Source organism: Hyaena hyaena, unplaced genomic scaffold (assembly GCF_003009895.1).
Source record: "Hyaena hyaena isolate Hyena2069 unplaced genomic scaffold, ASM300989v1 scaffold_70, whole genome shotgun sequence".
NCBI lineage: Eukaryota > Metazoa > Chordata > Mammalia > Carnivora > Hyaenidae > Hyaena > Hyaena hyaena.
The window spans coordinates 1,104,541-1,119,762 of NW_024080701.1; positions in this window are offsets into that span (position 1 = coordinate 1,104,541).

Below are 15,222 nucleotides of genomic sequence, written 5' to 3' on the forward strand. Positions count from 1 at the left end.
CAGCCTGAGTCATGAATGGAAGAGCAGGGGCCACTTCCACTTTGGTTCTGGTGGGAGTTTGAGGTTCAGGTGCATTCTGTAACCATAGAGCCAGCTGCCAGCACTTTTCCTTCCTGGGGCTGCTTCTAATTCCACTCCAATTTTAGGCAGGTCACACTACCAGCTCAGCTCCCCTGTTGACTACCATCCCATTCTTTGTTTTCCTACAGTTTGCCCTGCAGGGTGGCAACAGAAACAGAATGGTTCTCCAAGTGCGGTCTGGGCACACTGTTCATCAGAATTTGGCAATCTATAAAATGTAGATCCTTTGATCAACCCCAGATCCTATCACATCTCCAGGGGCAGTTCTGAGGCACAGGCAACCTTTTAGAGTAACTGACCTGTGGCCTAGAGGACACTTCTCCAGAAGCCTGAATCCTCTAATATCATCTAGTAAGAACAGTTGCTTGCCTATGTAGCACTCTTCAAGTCTCGTTTTGACATACTAGCTCTTGGTCTTCGCCAGGACCACTGCAGAAGGCAATGTTGTGCAAGGGCCGCCTTCCAGAAGACGGATAAGGTGAGTGGCCCGTGGGCATCGAACACTGGGGAACACAGCGCCGTGAGCTAGCCACGCCCAGGAGCGAAGTGGAGCCCGAGCTAGTGTCAACGCCTTGCGGGAGCTGGGGTGTGGAACCCTCTTTTTGATTTGGCAGCGGACGCCCAGCCCACACCTTGCCAGGCAAAGCCGGGACTCAGATCCCAGATAGCCGTTGATCGCGATCCCTAGGCTAGGGCAGCCCGGGGTCCTCCCTGTGCCCAGCTCCGTGGTGGGACCGCGTTTCGGAGAGCGCTGCTGGGACTCGAGGACTGGAGCTGGGGTGCGGCTCCGCAGGGCCTGCGTGGAACTCGCCTGACCTCTGCCGGCCGGCAGCGGGATTACAGGCTCGCCGTTCTCTGGCCTTAGGCCAGGTGCTCTGGACTAGCGGCTCCCAGTCAGATTTCAGGATGCACGGGACTCAGCGACGGTTTTTAGTTTTTGGTTATTTTTGACAAATGAGGACGTGGTAGGGAGCGGAGGATGAGCTGTATATCCTCTACCTTGTATAATTTCATACCAAAGAAAACACTTAGCAACTCAAATAGAGGGATGTAAACTCAGAACAAAAGCCAGTGCTTTCCTTTTCCTTTTAAAATTTTGCATATATTTTATGTTAATAAGTTTTAAAATATGATAGTTTAACAGTTTCATTATACTTTTTAATCTCGCGGTACCTAGGTGGCTCAGTCGGGGCTCAGTTGGTCAAGCCTCTGACTCTTGATTTCAGCTCAGGTCACCATCTCCCTGTTTGTGAGTCATGCTACTCCTTGGGCTCAGTGCTGACAGCATAGAGCCCGCTTGGGACGGACTCTCTCTCTCTCTCTCTCTCTCTCTCCCCCTCTCTTCCTCTCTCCCTCTCTCCCTTTCTCCCTCTCTCTCCCCCCTTCTCTCCTTGCCCTCCCCAGTTTGCACTTTCTTTCTCTCCCAAAATAAACAAACAAAACAAAACAAAGCAAAAAAACCTCCTCTGTTTCCCACCCCTCTTCTCAGGACAAAACCATTCTTGAATCTTTAAGAGATTTCTCTTCGTAATTCACTTTATGCCTCTTAAGTAACATGCTTCTTTATTGATTTAATTACGAACACTTCTAAGAATAGTTCTTCAATGTGCATACATTTAATTTATCAGAAGCTCATTACAGGGGTGCTGGTGGCTCACTTGAGCATCTGACTCTTCAGCCTGGGTCTTGATCTCAGGTGTTTTGTTTTAGTAAGAAGAGAGTTTATTGAAGATAGAGAGAGAGCAGATACAAATAAAGTGTCTGGGAGACTTAGAAAGGAAAGGAGAGAGAGTTTCTGATCTCAGAGTCTTGAGTTCAAATTCCATGTTGGGCACCATGCTGGGTTTGAATCTTACTTAAAAACAAAAAACAGTGGCGCCTGGGTGGCTCAGTCGGTTAAGCATCCGACTTTGGCTCGGGTCATGATCTCGCAATTTGTGGGTTCGAGCCCTGCATCGGGTCTGTGCTGATTGCTAGCTCAGAGCCTGGAGCCTGTCTTTGGATTCTGTGTCTCCCTTTCTTTCTATCCCTCTCCTGCTCACGCTGTCTCTCTCTCCCTCTCTCTCAAAAACAAATAAAACATTTTAAAAAATTAAAAAAACAAAACCAAAAACAAAAACGAAAGTTGTAAGAAGCTCATTAACTGCCTGCATTTTCCTCACTTCCTCAGTCCAGTCCTGTCCACAAGCCAGCATTTGGGAACCCTGGGATCAAATGGTGCACAGTCCCATTCACATTTCTTGCTATCCTCTGCCCACACTTAGTGCTCCTTAGTACCTCAAGCCCAGAGCCACACTGGTTCCGGGTTGGAGCCCTCTTTTCCCTCTGCTCAACCTGGTAGCTCAGCAGGAACCTGGTGTCTCTTACACCCACCACCCACCTACTCTCAGACAGAGCTAGCCTATCCCTTTCTTGGATCCAAAACAACCTGACAACTTGCCTGCCTTCTTCCAATCATGCCCCTCTACCCTGCCTCTATACTGAGCTGGAATAAATTCTCCAGCTCCCCCTTAATCCTTCACTGGATCTCAGCACCTGTAAAATTTAAGGTTTTATGGGGCACCTGGGTGGCTCAGTCAGTTAGGCATCCAACTTTGGCTCAGGTGATGAACTCACAGCTCGTGGGTTCGAGCCCCGCATTGGGCTCTGTGCTGACGCCTCAGTCTCGAGCCTGCTTTGGAATCTGTGTCTCCCTCTCTCTCTGTTCCTCCACCGCTTACACTCTTGTCTCTCTCTCTCTCTCTGTCTCTCTCTCTCAAATAAATAAAGGTCTAAAAAAAAATTCTTTTAAAAAAATAAAATTTAAGCTTTTGCAAGACCAATATGACTCTGACCCCCCTCTGCTGTCCCTGCCAGCTGCTTCTCTCCCCATCCCTGCTGAGTACTCGTGTTTCAGTTGCAAATAGTCCTCGGGCACTGTTCCTTACCTCTGTGCCTATGCGCTATCTGGTCGCTCTGCGAAAGATGTCCTTCCAGCACTTCACCTTGCTCTTGATTTCTTCATCCCCAAAGTCTCAGTTCAGGGTCTGAATGTTTAGGATGACCTCTCTACTCCAACCTTCCCTACTCCCCATCCCCATCTCACCTATCCTAAGCAGGGGGGCCTTCCTGCTTCCCCCTGGGCAGTTCTGCATCAGTGGGCTTGCTGCCCCACTGTTGTATTTATCTTGTATGTGTGTTTCCCCTGCATTAGGCTAAGAACTTAAGGGCCAGGATTATGATTTAACTGCCTTTTATATGTGCACCGTCCAGCATGGTTCCTGGTACATAATAGGTGCTCAACAAATGTTTATTGAAAGAGTAGATAAGTAGTCATGTGACACGTAGCTCGCATTCTCCTGGCACCATGTTATTTGTATACATGATTACCTCTGAGTATGCTGTAAGATCTTTGAGGTCAAAGACCATTTCTCACTTATCTGAACCTTCCCAACAGCACCCAGGGCTCACAGTAAGTGCTCAGTGGCTATGTTCATGTCGAATGAGTGAAGGAACAGGTGGGCCAGAGCCCTGGCCTAATCCCTAGAGTTGGCAGGAAGAGCAGAGCCAGCCGGCCTCGCCTGGCCCTGCTTTCCACCGGCCTTCTCACCCTGGAGTGGCCGGGCCCCAGCTGCAGAGGGGAGGCCCTCACCCCCCCATATTCCTCTGACCCACTCAGAAACAGAAAAGAACTGTGATGAGGGACTCTGGCCCCTCCTGTGGCAGCTGAGGACAAGAATGGGATTGATGGGGGAAAGAGTTGAGCACAGACCATCCTTTTTTTTCTTCTTGCGTAAAATGTCTGATATTTACAGAAGAGTATGTAACATGCATAACTGTGGTGTAAAGAAGAATAATAAATTCCTGTGCACCCGGCACCCAGCTCAATAAAGATTCCAAGTACCTTAGAAGCCTCCCTGACACATTCTCCCCCAAAGAAGTCACCATCCTAAACTCAGTGACAATCCTTTCTTCCTGTTTTTTGTTTGTTTGTTATGGTTTCCTACCTCGATGCATATCCCTAAATCCTATTGTTTAGATTGCCTGTTTTGTGTGTGTGTGTGTGTGTGTTTTTTTTTTTAACTTTCTACACTTGGACTCATCCTAAATAAATTCTCTGTCTTGCTTCCTTGGCTTATCACTATACAGGTTTTAAAGATTCATTCATGTTAATGAGTGGAGATGTAATTTGGTCAAGTTTTTTTCTTGTATAGCAATCCATTGTGTGAAAGTACTACAAGTTAATTATCCATTCTAGTGGTGATGGACACTTGGGTTGTTTCCAGTTTGAGGCTCCTCTAAAGGATTCTGTATGTGTCTTCTGGTTTATGTGTGCAAGGGTCTCCCTGGGTACATTCCCAGGAACGGAATTTCTCTGTTCTAGGGCATACATGTGATCAGCTTCCCTCGGTAATTGCAGACTGTCTTCTGACATTGTTGTATGTCTCTGTTTTTTTAGATGGATGCCACCAGAGGTGACCTGGGCAGAGGTGGCATGCCGGCCCGAGGGCCAACCCTGCATGAGCTTATTTCCAGGAAGGGAAAGAAGTCAGCAAAAGAGTGTGCAGATCCCTGCTTCCTGCCCAGGCCCATAAACCATATGGCCAACAAACCTTTCTAGACAAGTTCAGAGCCATGCACCAGCTAGGGCCTGGGACTGACCACGAGTTAGCACAGGTCAGCCCCCGAGACGGTTATGTTTCCACTAACTCTGCCAAGCCGTCCGACACGGCGCTTCCCTGGAGGACGTGGCAGAGTCAGGGCCAGACAGGCAGGTGGGAGTTTTCTTGAAGGAGCTGTATCCCGGGCCTGAGTATGTCTCGGGCACTTACAGCACAGGCAGTACCTGCCCTCCGCAGGAGAAGGCAGTGGGTCAGTGCAGGAAGTACAGGGAGGCTGCCCTTCCAGCAGCTGAGGGAGGGGAGAACACAAGATGGAGGTGGTGCCTGGAGCCACAGAGATGGGCGCCGCTCCATCCAGACACATCTGTGCCCTTGTGCCCAGCCAGCGCCAAACACGGATGTGTGCACACGGACACACGTGTGGCCACGCACACCAAGAGACAGGCTGTGAGACGTGCCCTAGGTGCAGAGGCAAGGGGCGTGGGCTGGCAACTGCCTCGGGGGATGAGCTGAGCCCGGACCGCCTGCCAGGCCTGCCTTATGAGTCCCCACAGCGCATCACCTGGGCTCCGACCGCGGGTTCTGCAAAGCCGAGTGGTTTCAGGACAACCCGGGGGTGCCACCTCAAATGCTTGTTGTATTTACAGGAATGGGGTAGCAAAGGCTCAGTCCATATTGGAGTCCTGTCCGACGCCGCCAGGCTGGGTAGGGTTGGGCTATGCAGTAGGTCCCTTTCCTTGTTGAAGTGAAATTGCTTAATTCAGTGTATTGTGAGGTGAACTAAGATTTAAAATCAGGGAAGGGAGGCACCTGGCTGGCTCTTTCGGTAGAGCATGTGACTCTTGATCTTGGGGTTGCGAGTTTGAGCCCCATGTTGGGTGTAGGGATTGCTTAAAAATAAAATCTTGGGGCGCCTGGGTGGCTTAGTCGGTTAAGCATCCGACTTTCGCTTAGGTCATGATCACGCGGTTCGTGGGTTCGAGCCCCGCGTCGGGCTCTGTGCTGACTGCCAGCTCAGAGCCTGGAGCCTGTTTCAGTCTGTGNGGGCTCTGTGCTGACTGCCAGCTCAGAGCCTGGAGCCTGTTTCAGTCTGTGACTCCCTCTCTCTCTGACCCTCCCCTGCTCACACTGTCTCTCTCTCTCTCCTAGAAATAAATAAATATTTAAAAAAAATAAAATAAAATAAAATAAAATCTTAAAGAAAAATAAATGAATAAAATAGGGGAAGGAGAAATCTGAAAGGAGAACAGGCTGTATGGAGGCAAGACTTGCTGTCCTTCGTCATTGGCCTGCAGCCTGTCCAGTCTGTCCTTGCTTTCCAGACTCCTGCCGTTGGCCCAAAGTGGAAGGGTGGGGTCGGGGCCGCTGCTGCGAGATTGCTAATTAAGGCTGAACGTTGCCTGGGAGAGTGGGGATCTGCCCCTGGGCTGACACCATTTCCAACACCCAGAGCTGGCAACAGTTCAGGCCCAGCAAGGGCCAGCCCCTATCACCGCCTCTCTCCCTGCTCCCACCACCCAGGTTCCCCTGGGCAGGCTATACCCCATGGTTCTGCAAGCCTGAGAAGGAGGGCATGGGAAGTAGGCTGGCCTTTGATATCTCCATCTCTCAGGGTAGCAGCCCCTCCCTGGGAGGCTGCCTGACTCCAGAGAGAAGGAAGGTAAAGTCTCACTGGAAAGCAAGTGGGACCTTCCTTAGTCTTCTGTGTGGGCTTCCCCGGTGCTTGGAACCCTGCCCCACCCCATGTTCTGTTCCCTGATCTTTAGGGGCCTGTCGGAGAGCTTCATGCTACGCTTTTTCTGCTCTCTCCACCCGATCACCCACATCTCCAAGGGGCCTGGAGCCTCCTGTCCCGGACTCCTGAGCCCTGGAGTAAGCCTTGTAGCAGAGGGACAAGGGCCCCTGGAGTGTGGAGCTTGTTGTCAATAGTTAACAAGATATCTGTAAGTGAGGCTGTTGGCCCTCCCCAAGAAGGGGTGGGCAGAGAAACACTGGCTCCTCCGTGTTAGCCCTGGGGCACCTCTGTCCCTCACGGGTACTCTTCCCTAGCCCATATTCTGCATCCCTTAATCTTCTTTGTCCCCTCTGCTCCAAGGCTGGAAGCCCCAAGTGGCCACTCCTATGGACTCAACCATCTTATGCTTCCCCACAAGGTCCTCTGATAAGCTCCTTTCCTCCACCCGCCCCACCCCCAGCCTGCCGCTCTCACCAGGAACAGTCACCCGACTCCTTTCCATGCTGCCTCCTAGAAACTTCATCTCTCTGCACCTCAGTGTCTGCGAGGTTTACCTGGGCCCAGCACCCAGCCCTCAATCAATGGATGGACCTCCTGCCCTCACCCAGCCTCCTGTCCCTCCATCCACATCGATGCCCAGCTCAGTGAAGAATAACTGTCATTTACTGAGGGGCCACTGTGTGCCAGGAGAGTAACACTTGTGGGGCCAAGGGAGCTTACAATCTAGTTGAGGAGGTAGACATAAACATTTCATTTTTATGTTTATAAACAGATCATTTCCACCACCCCAATCAATTTCAGTGTTTTCTATTCTTTAAGACCCAGCACTGAGCACTGCTTACCCAAACGTTACCTGTCTCTGGCTTGGTGCTGTATTCCCAGCATTAAGCTCAGCTAAATAGAGGTGCCCACCCAATAAATACTTGCATAATGAATGCCCTGGGGGGCTGCAGGAGGGGACTTCCTCTCTTCCTATAGACCTCCACTGAGCTTATCTAATGAAATCAGACTTTAAAAAATGCTTATTTTATTTTTGAGAGAGAGTGAGCAGGGGAGGGGCAGAGAGGGAGAGAGAATCCCAAGCAGGCTCCATGCTGTCAGCTCACAAACGGTGAGATCATGACCTGAGCTCAAATCATGAGTTGGATACTTAACCGACTGAGCCAGCCAGGCACCCCTAAATGAAATCAGATTTAACTGAAATCTAAAGGGCAGATTTGCAGTGGGGAGGGACAGAAGGGGGCAGAGGAAATCTCAAGGCTTTGCCTTGAAATAAATTCTCCCATCTTTTTAGTAGCCCCTGAAAGAGCAGGGTTTGGGGGCCACAGAATAGCTTCTTGGAGAAGCCATCTGGACTGCCAAAGCCAGAACTGTGACTTTTATGTGTTTAGGTCTCAGAGCCTGCTGTGTCGGAAATGTAACTATTGTAATCCGGTCACTGAATCAATCAATTCAGCAAGTTTTATAGGAAAAACATACACAAATCACAAACCCCACAAACGGTGAAGACTCAGAGGCCAAGGTAACATCGTAAGTAGTCCTGAAAACAGGCAAACCGGGCTGGGAGGAGTGAGTCTAAGGGCAGCAGGCCGGGCTGGGCACACAGTGTAGCTACAGGAAGTAGAAGCTGATGCAGAAGGTTAGCACTGTGAACACTTGGCAAAGCAGTTGAATGGGAGAGCCACTGTGGCCCAGGCAAAAGCTTAATATCTCTGCCAGTCACTTATTCTTTCGCCATTTAGTAACTGTCCCTGAGAATCTACCATGTGCAGGTACCCTGCCAGGCTGTGGGGAAGCGGAGGGACCTGATACAGACGCAGTCCTCGCCCTAGCCTAGTCGAAGAGCCAGACCTCTGCCAGGAATCTAGTCACTCGCTCAGGCTCGGTTGAGAAAGAGGGAGCATCTCTGGTTCAGGAGTGTGATTTTGGGCTGGGATCACGGAACCTCCCCACTGGGGCAGCCTCAGGTGTGGGTCCCAGATTCAGATCTTCATCCTGACAGCCAGCAGGAGCCTCAGAAAGGATGAAGTGGGAGAATGATATGATACAGTCTGTTTCGGAAAGCTCTTCTGGCTGCTGCATGAAAACCACATGGTTCTGGCGGGGGGGAGGCGATGTCCATGACAGGGTTGCGGTCCCTGGAGTGGGGAGGAGCAGGTAGTAGAAGTGGTGGTAAATGACAGTCAGGCTGTGGTGATGGATTAGCTATGGGTGGCGGATGGCAAGGGAAAGTGAGGCGCCAAAGAAAACTGGAATATTCCTGGCTTTGGAAACTTGGTGGGAGGTGGTGCCTTTACCCCAAAATCAACGCACTAGGAGATCACTGGGTTTGCCTGTAGCTGGAAGTTGGTTGAAATGTATCTGATGTTCCCGAAAGACCACATTGTTATTTCAGTGTCAAAATGAGTACAGAGGGCAGGGAAAGGGTACTTTGGGGAGGCTTTGCAAAAGAAATATTCTTATAAAAAGATATAACAATGGGCTCACAACATTTTGCCTCCAATCTAATAGATGGATATTACTCACAGCAACTTCATGTGTAAAGTCCAAATGAGTTGCTAGCAGACGTTTGGAAAACATTAAGAGCAGAGAATTGTTTGGGGAAGCTAATTTAGGAACAAGTGATAGAAGAACAACGAAAAGTGACGAGGCTGGGATCTGAATCCTGTCTCCGTTACTTATTAACTGTGTGATTCTGAACAAGTTATGGAACTTATCTAAGCCTCAGTTTCCTCATCAGTAAAATGGGAATAATAACGAAACTTATTTCATAAGACTGGTTGAGATTTAAATGAGTGCAAAGAAAGAACTTAACCCAGGGCCTGGCTCATGAAATGTCTCTAGGAGTGTTACCTATTATCATAGAACACACCCCAACAGAGAGACACAAGCGAAAAGGGCAATTGCTGACTTCCTCCACAGACTTCTGAAGAAAGAAGAGTTGCCCATATAACTAAGTGTGAATTTCACAAATCCCCTCATAAGATTTTTTTAATAGAATAATATTCATGAATCAGGAAAAAAATATTTGTCAGATCTCATACCTGAGTCTTGGCGTCACCTGCCCAGCTATTTGTTGTCGGACTCAGTCTTGCTTGAGTCATAGACTCTTTGTCAAGTCCTTCAGTTTCAGAGGGTCTACTACTGGGTGGAGTGGAACCTTTCCAAGGTCAGAAGCAATGTTGATGGCATCACCTACCAGTTCCCATTGGTGCCTGGACCCTGCTGAGCTTGAGTAGTGCCGTGGCTGGTTGGCACAGTACTTGTGGCTCGGACTGTAGTTCGAAGACCTCTCCAGGGAGTGTCTCTGCCAGGCAGGCTGGTCCTGGCTCTTATGGGTTCACTGAGGTTGAGAGAAGATAGCAAAACAGCCATGGGTGACTCACCCTCTGTCTTGGCTTTGAAAGACTAGAGGAGATGGAGCCCCTTCACCTTGGAGAACGTGATTAGGGATACCAGAGGAAATCTTTCCAAATGCTGAGGAAGATGACTGGGGTCACAGAGGCAGCCCTGGTGTTGGGAGGGTGAGGTGGAAAAGTCCTAGGAGGAGCGGCTGGTCCCACCTTCAGACCCAGCAAAGGAAGTCATCCAGTCCGGCTGAAGCCAGAGTCAGACGTACTGCAGCTGGGTGGACAGGACACAGCCATGGGCACGACATAGTAAGGACTCCACATGGGAGACAGGGTGCAAACAGGGTTGCGGGACTCGATTCCAAGAGAGGAACAGAGAAGACTGCAGGGATGGCCCAATGGAGGCATGATGAAGTGAGTTCATAACTGCTAACAGTTTGGGGGCATTCGCTATGGGTCGGGCACTGTTCTAAGTGCTCTGCATGTTTTAGGAAGCTGTAGAGCCAGGACTTCCACTCAGGAAGTCTGGCTAAAGAGTTTTTATTCTTTTTTTTTTTTTTTTTTAATATTTTTTAGTTATTTCTAGGAGAGAGAGAGAGAGACAGCGTGAGCAGGGGAGGGTCAGAGAGAGAGGGAGATACAGACTCTGAAATTGGCTCCAGGCTCTGAGCTGGCAGTCAGCACAGAGCCCGACGTGGGGCTCGAACCCACGAACCGCGAGATCATGACCTAAGCGAAAGTCGGACGCTTAACCGACTAAGCCACCCAGGCGCCCCTAAAGAGTTTTTATTCTTAACCACTATACTATGCGAACTGTGGAAAGAGTAAAGATTTTAGATCCACAAAGGGTTAGACTTTTGCTTATCCTTTATGCTAACTGCTGTACTTAAAAAGCAAAGGTTTGGAGCCACTCCAACCCAGTGTGATCTTGAGGAGTTACTTAGACTCTCCAGGTCTCAGTTTTCTCATTCATTTGCAAATTTGAGAATAATATTTACCTAATAGGGTTGTTGAGGATTAAAGAAAGAAACAGGTGCTGAGTGCCTGCCCATGCCTTTTGGAAGACCCCTGGTTTTGGAGGCTCTCAAGTCACTGCCCATTCCAGATATGGGTTTCTGTCTCATCCCAGGAGTCTACAGGTCTGGGTTCAAGGAACCACAGAGGGTGCACCCCTCTACTTCTAGCCCACAGCTGGTGGGGTTCCTCAAGGGAGGGGTCGCCCTTAAAATATTCCCATCTGATAGCTGAGCAGACAAGTGCCATGACAGCAGTGACCCTGGGGAAGATAAGGTCTCAAGCAACCCACACTCAGATCATCTCAGACATTTCATGCTTCTTGGCACGGCTTTCCCTTCTCCATTAATGTATTTAGTCAGTTACTATTTACTAATCGTTTCCTATTCAGTTCGTCAAACATTAGGCACCTACTATTTGCAAGACATTATACCATGCTTTTGTGAGTAGTCATTTAGAGAAGCCCCAAATTCTGAACCATGTTGAATTTCCCTTTTCATTTCCAGCCTGCTTCTTTGGCTTCTGCACCTGGGACAGTAATAAAGGTACTATTAGAGATGGCCGGTGAGAATGTAGCAAGGCTCTCCAAGTAGGTCCAAGAGAGGTAGACACCCCCAAAGGCCTAGACCATAACATCCATCTGTGTTGCGTGTCCACAATGGTAGGATCCCAAGTCTGAAAACCTTCAGGGGTCAGGCAGGACTTACAAGTGCCTGAATAGGGCCATGTGGGGCCATGGCAAACTGAAGCATGCTTGTCCCATAAAGATGGCATTTGCTACTTGGCACCAGCCTATTGTTGCAAGTGGAAATGTGGGCCAACGGTAGCCAGATTTTCTAAGTTTTCAAGAGAAACTGGAATTTTTTAATTCTTCTTATTTTTACTTATTTATTTTAAATTTAAGTTTTTTTTACTTTAAATCTCAAAAAACTTCAGCATTGGCTCCTAATTTTAATCTTTCTGAAAGCCCTGTGAGATAAGAATTTGTTAAACCGGGGCACCTGGCTGGCTCTGAAGAGTGCGCAACTCTTGATCTTGGGGTCGTCAGTTCCAGCCACACGTTGTGTGTAGAAATTACTTAAATAAATGAATAATTTTTTAAAAAAGAACTTGTCAAACAGGAAGAGTCTCCCTGCTGAATTTTGTTCGAAGATTGCCAGTTTGGGATTCCTGAGCGGGTCTGTGGAAAGAGAGAAGTAGAGGGTTGTGTATCCTGAGGCTAGGTAGGTTCTGAGGGACCTAAAATGCCATCCTTCCTTGGGTCCAGAGAGGTGCTAGACACATAGGAAGCCATAAAGAGGAAGATGAAGCCATAGTCGTGCCCTACAGGGGTCTCCAGTCTCATCACAGAGACCCAGGCAAAGCAGCAGATCGTTTGGAAGACAGTATAGACACCCCCCCCAGGAATTCAGTGTGGACCCCCTGGGAATTCGGGGAGCTACGTGGACCAGAACTTCAGGAGACCTTTACAGAAAGTCAAGCTTGAGGGTCAGAGGCAAGTCCAAGCAGCTCCAGGAACAAATATGAATGGGTATGACCTATGGTGGAGACTCCAAAGAAAAGCCCCAGAGATTCTGCTTCCAGATGTTGCAGAAAAGGGCAGGGCTATAATATGTGACACGCCCACACCCTGTCCTACTCCCCAGCAATCCCAGCTGTGGTCGCAGTTGAAGGGAAACAGGTAAGCAAGCAGGGCAAGGTTCTCCAGGCTCATAGAAGGCAGTGCTATGCAGTGGGGCCAGGGAGTCTGACCCTGACCTGAGTCAGAGTCAGACAGCCTGGGTTTTAAGTCTGCCTGTGTGACCTGGGACAGACGTAACTCCCCTAAGCCTCTGTTTCCAAATCTGTGAAATGGAGACAGTCAACATGCATACGTTTTGGAATCCGGGTGAGGACAGGACCAGCTCTTGAAAGTCAATTGCTCAGTCTTATGCCAGCCCCAGGGCACCACCACTGAGGACATCTGCTAGAGTTTTTTTTAACACCAGAGTCCACTATCTGAGAATTCTAGTCCCAAGTGAGGTGCAGAAAGAGCACCTGGAGGGGAAAGTTGGTCCCCATATTTGCCATCTTCCTTCCTGTCGCTGCTCCAGGAAACAGCATTGATTCTGGGAGGGCAGAACTCTCTAGTTAGGAGTGAGGGAGAAGGAGGTATCCCCTACATCTCTTCCCAGCGGGGAGAGAGAAGGTACAGAGCCTGCATGGTGGGGAGAGCAGTGCTTAGAGAAGACTCTTCCCGAAAGATGTACCCTTTACCACCCAACGGGCACCTGAGAGGGAGGGCACAGACCCAAGGTTAAACATCCTTCCGGGAAGCCCTGCTGAGTGGAAACAGAGGCGGACCATTCTCCTCTCATGAGCCACATTCCGCTGCTCCCCCTACCCGCCTCCCCAGATCCTGGTCAGACGCAAATCTGACCAGGACCTTCCTTCCCTTAAATTCCCCAGTGCGCCCCCCACCCCCCTCTTCCCCAGTGCCTTTGGAATGAAGCTCCCTGACAAAGCTTACAAAGCCCGGGTGGTCCCAGCCCCTATTTCACAACTCTGTGCCTTTGCTAAAGCCTGTACCCCACCTGGGGCTTCCTCAACTTTCGCCCTACCAATGGCAGATCGGCGTGAAGTATGCCTGCTCCTTCAAAAAGATTGCGCGCATTTTAGCTCTTTCTCGAACGTTCTCGCACCTCACCCCAGGCCCACACCAGGGACAGACCATGGCACTCTTCCCTTTTCTTCCTCAGCAGCCATTACGTGTTGCTGTCATGAAGTTGTGTTAATCACGCTGTTCTGTCTGCTTGTCTTTCTCCCCACAACACATTCCAGCCTCCGACTGGAAGCTTGTTGAGAGTAGGAACAGTCTTGTTCCTCTCGATAACTCAAGGGCTTGCCTTTTTGCCAGGGGCATTCTGGCCACTCCGGAAGGGTGGGTAGCAGGGCGGGGGCTCTGGCCAGTGGGCGGCTGGGTGGAAGAACTAGAGCGGCGGACCGGGGCTGCTTTTTTAGAACCCGCGGGGCTAGGGTGAGGTTAGCGATTCGCCCACCTCAGTAGGCTCCTGCCGAAGCCAGCCCACCCGGCCCGATCGCGCCCTCGGAGCCCGTGCCCACCCAGCCAGGTGATCTCGAACCTTCTCCCTCTCACACCCCAACAACAAACAACCCTCGCGCTCTCCCTCCGGAGAAAGGAGGTGGAGCCTGACCTCAGCCGGAGGCTGCAGCAGCTGCCGGAGGGGGGGAGGGTGGAATGGGGGGAGGCCTCCGAGCTCTAGCCCTGGATGGGGGGGGAGCCTCTCCTCAAGGGAGTGGCAGGCGTGGGGGCCTTGGCGAGTTCCCAAGCGCTCGGGGAAGCCCTCCCTTGGCAGCCTCGACCCTCCACGGGCGAAGGGAGGAGGGGCAGAAGAGGTGGCTTCAATGAGTGCCTGCTTCCGACTGTGTCCCTCGGTCGGTCTGGAGTGCCCTCGGACCCTGCTTCCCCCATTCACACTCACCCTTCCCCGAACCCTGCAGTCCCAAGGGTTGGGTGGGACAAGGTGCCGAGTAAGCCGGAGGGAGAGGATGCAGCTCGGCTAGGCTCCCCGGAGCCGAGGTGTGCCCATCCCCCACCCCATAGTTGTTGGGGGAGGGCTCAAGGGGGTGAGACGGACCCCAGGGGCAAGCCCTAGGGCAGGAAAGAACCTGAAATGGAGTGTAGTGTGCAGTTGTTGGGGCTGTGGTAGAGGTAAGTTGGATAAGGGGCAGAGAGGGCACCCCAAGGGTAAGGCCAGGGGCCCCAAAGAGAGTAGGAGTCAGGAATTAGGAGAGAGGAAAGGAGAATGCAGCCTTTTTCGGGGACAGGCAGCCTGCAAAGACTTCCCCTGCCAGCAATCTGGAGGCTTGCACCGGACAGATGGGGGTTTTGGACACAGCACCATGGACATGTGTTCCCCAAAGTTTGAGTGCATGTCGCCCCCCTTGTTCCATCTTACCAGAGACTGGGCTCACATAGGCCCCCACCTCACTTTGAACCGCTCCCCCCCACCCCCACCCCCACCCCCGGGGCTGTGGCAGTGAGGGCCATTAGAGGAGAGAGAGGTCCTGTTCTCTGCTGGGCACTCAACAGCTGGCTCCTTGTCGGCAGGAGGGGGCCTTGACTCTCCAGTTCAGAGTCACAGGGAGAGCACTTCTGCTTCCCCATCTCTAGGGAAAGGGGCCCCAGCAGGTAAAGACCAAACAGACGCCTGCACTTGGATTTGCTTGGGGGCAAATAATTTCAGGAGATCCCTTTAAGGAGAGGGTTCTGATCCCTTTAAGAGGGAGTGGGTCAGATAAAAGGACTATAAAAGTCCAGCTTTCTTTATTCCCCAACCCCGGGGGGGGGGGGGGGGCTCCTATAATGGGGGAGGGGGCAAATGCCACAGCCAAATTTGATCTGTGCCCCAGTGTCCCTGCCCCCAGAAGCTGTCCCTTC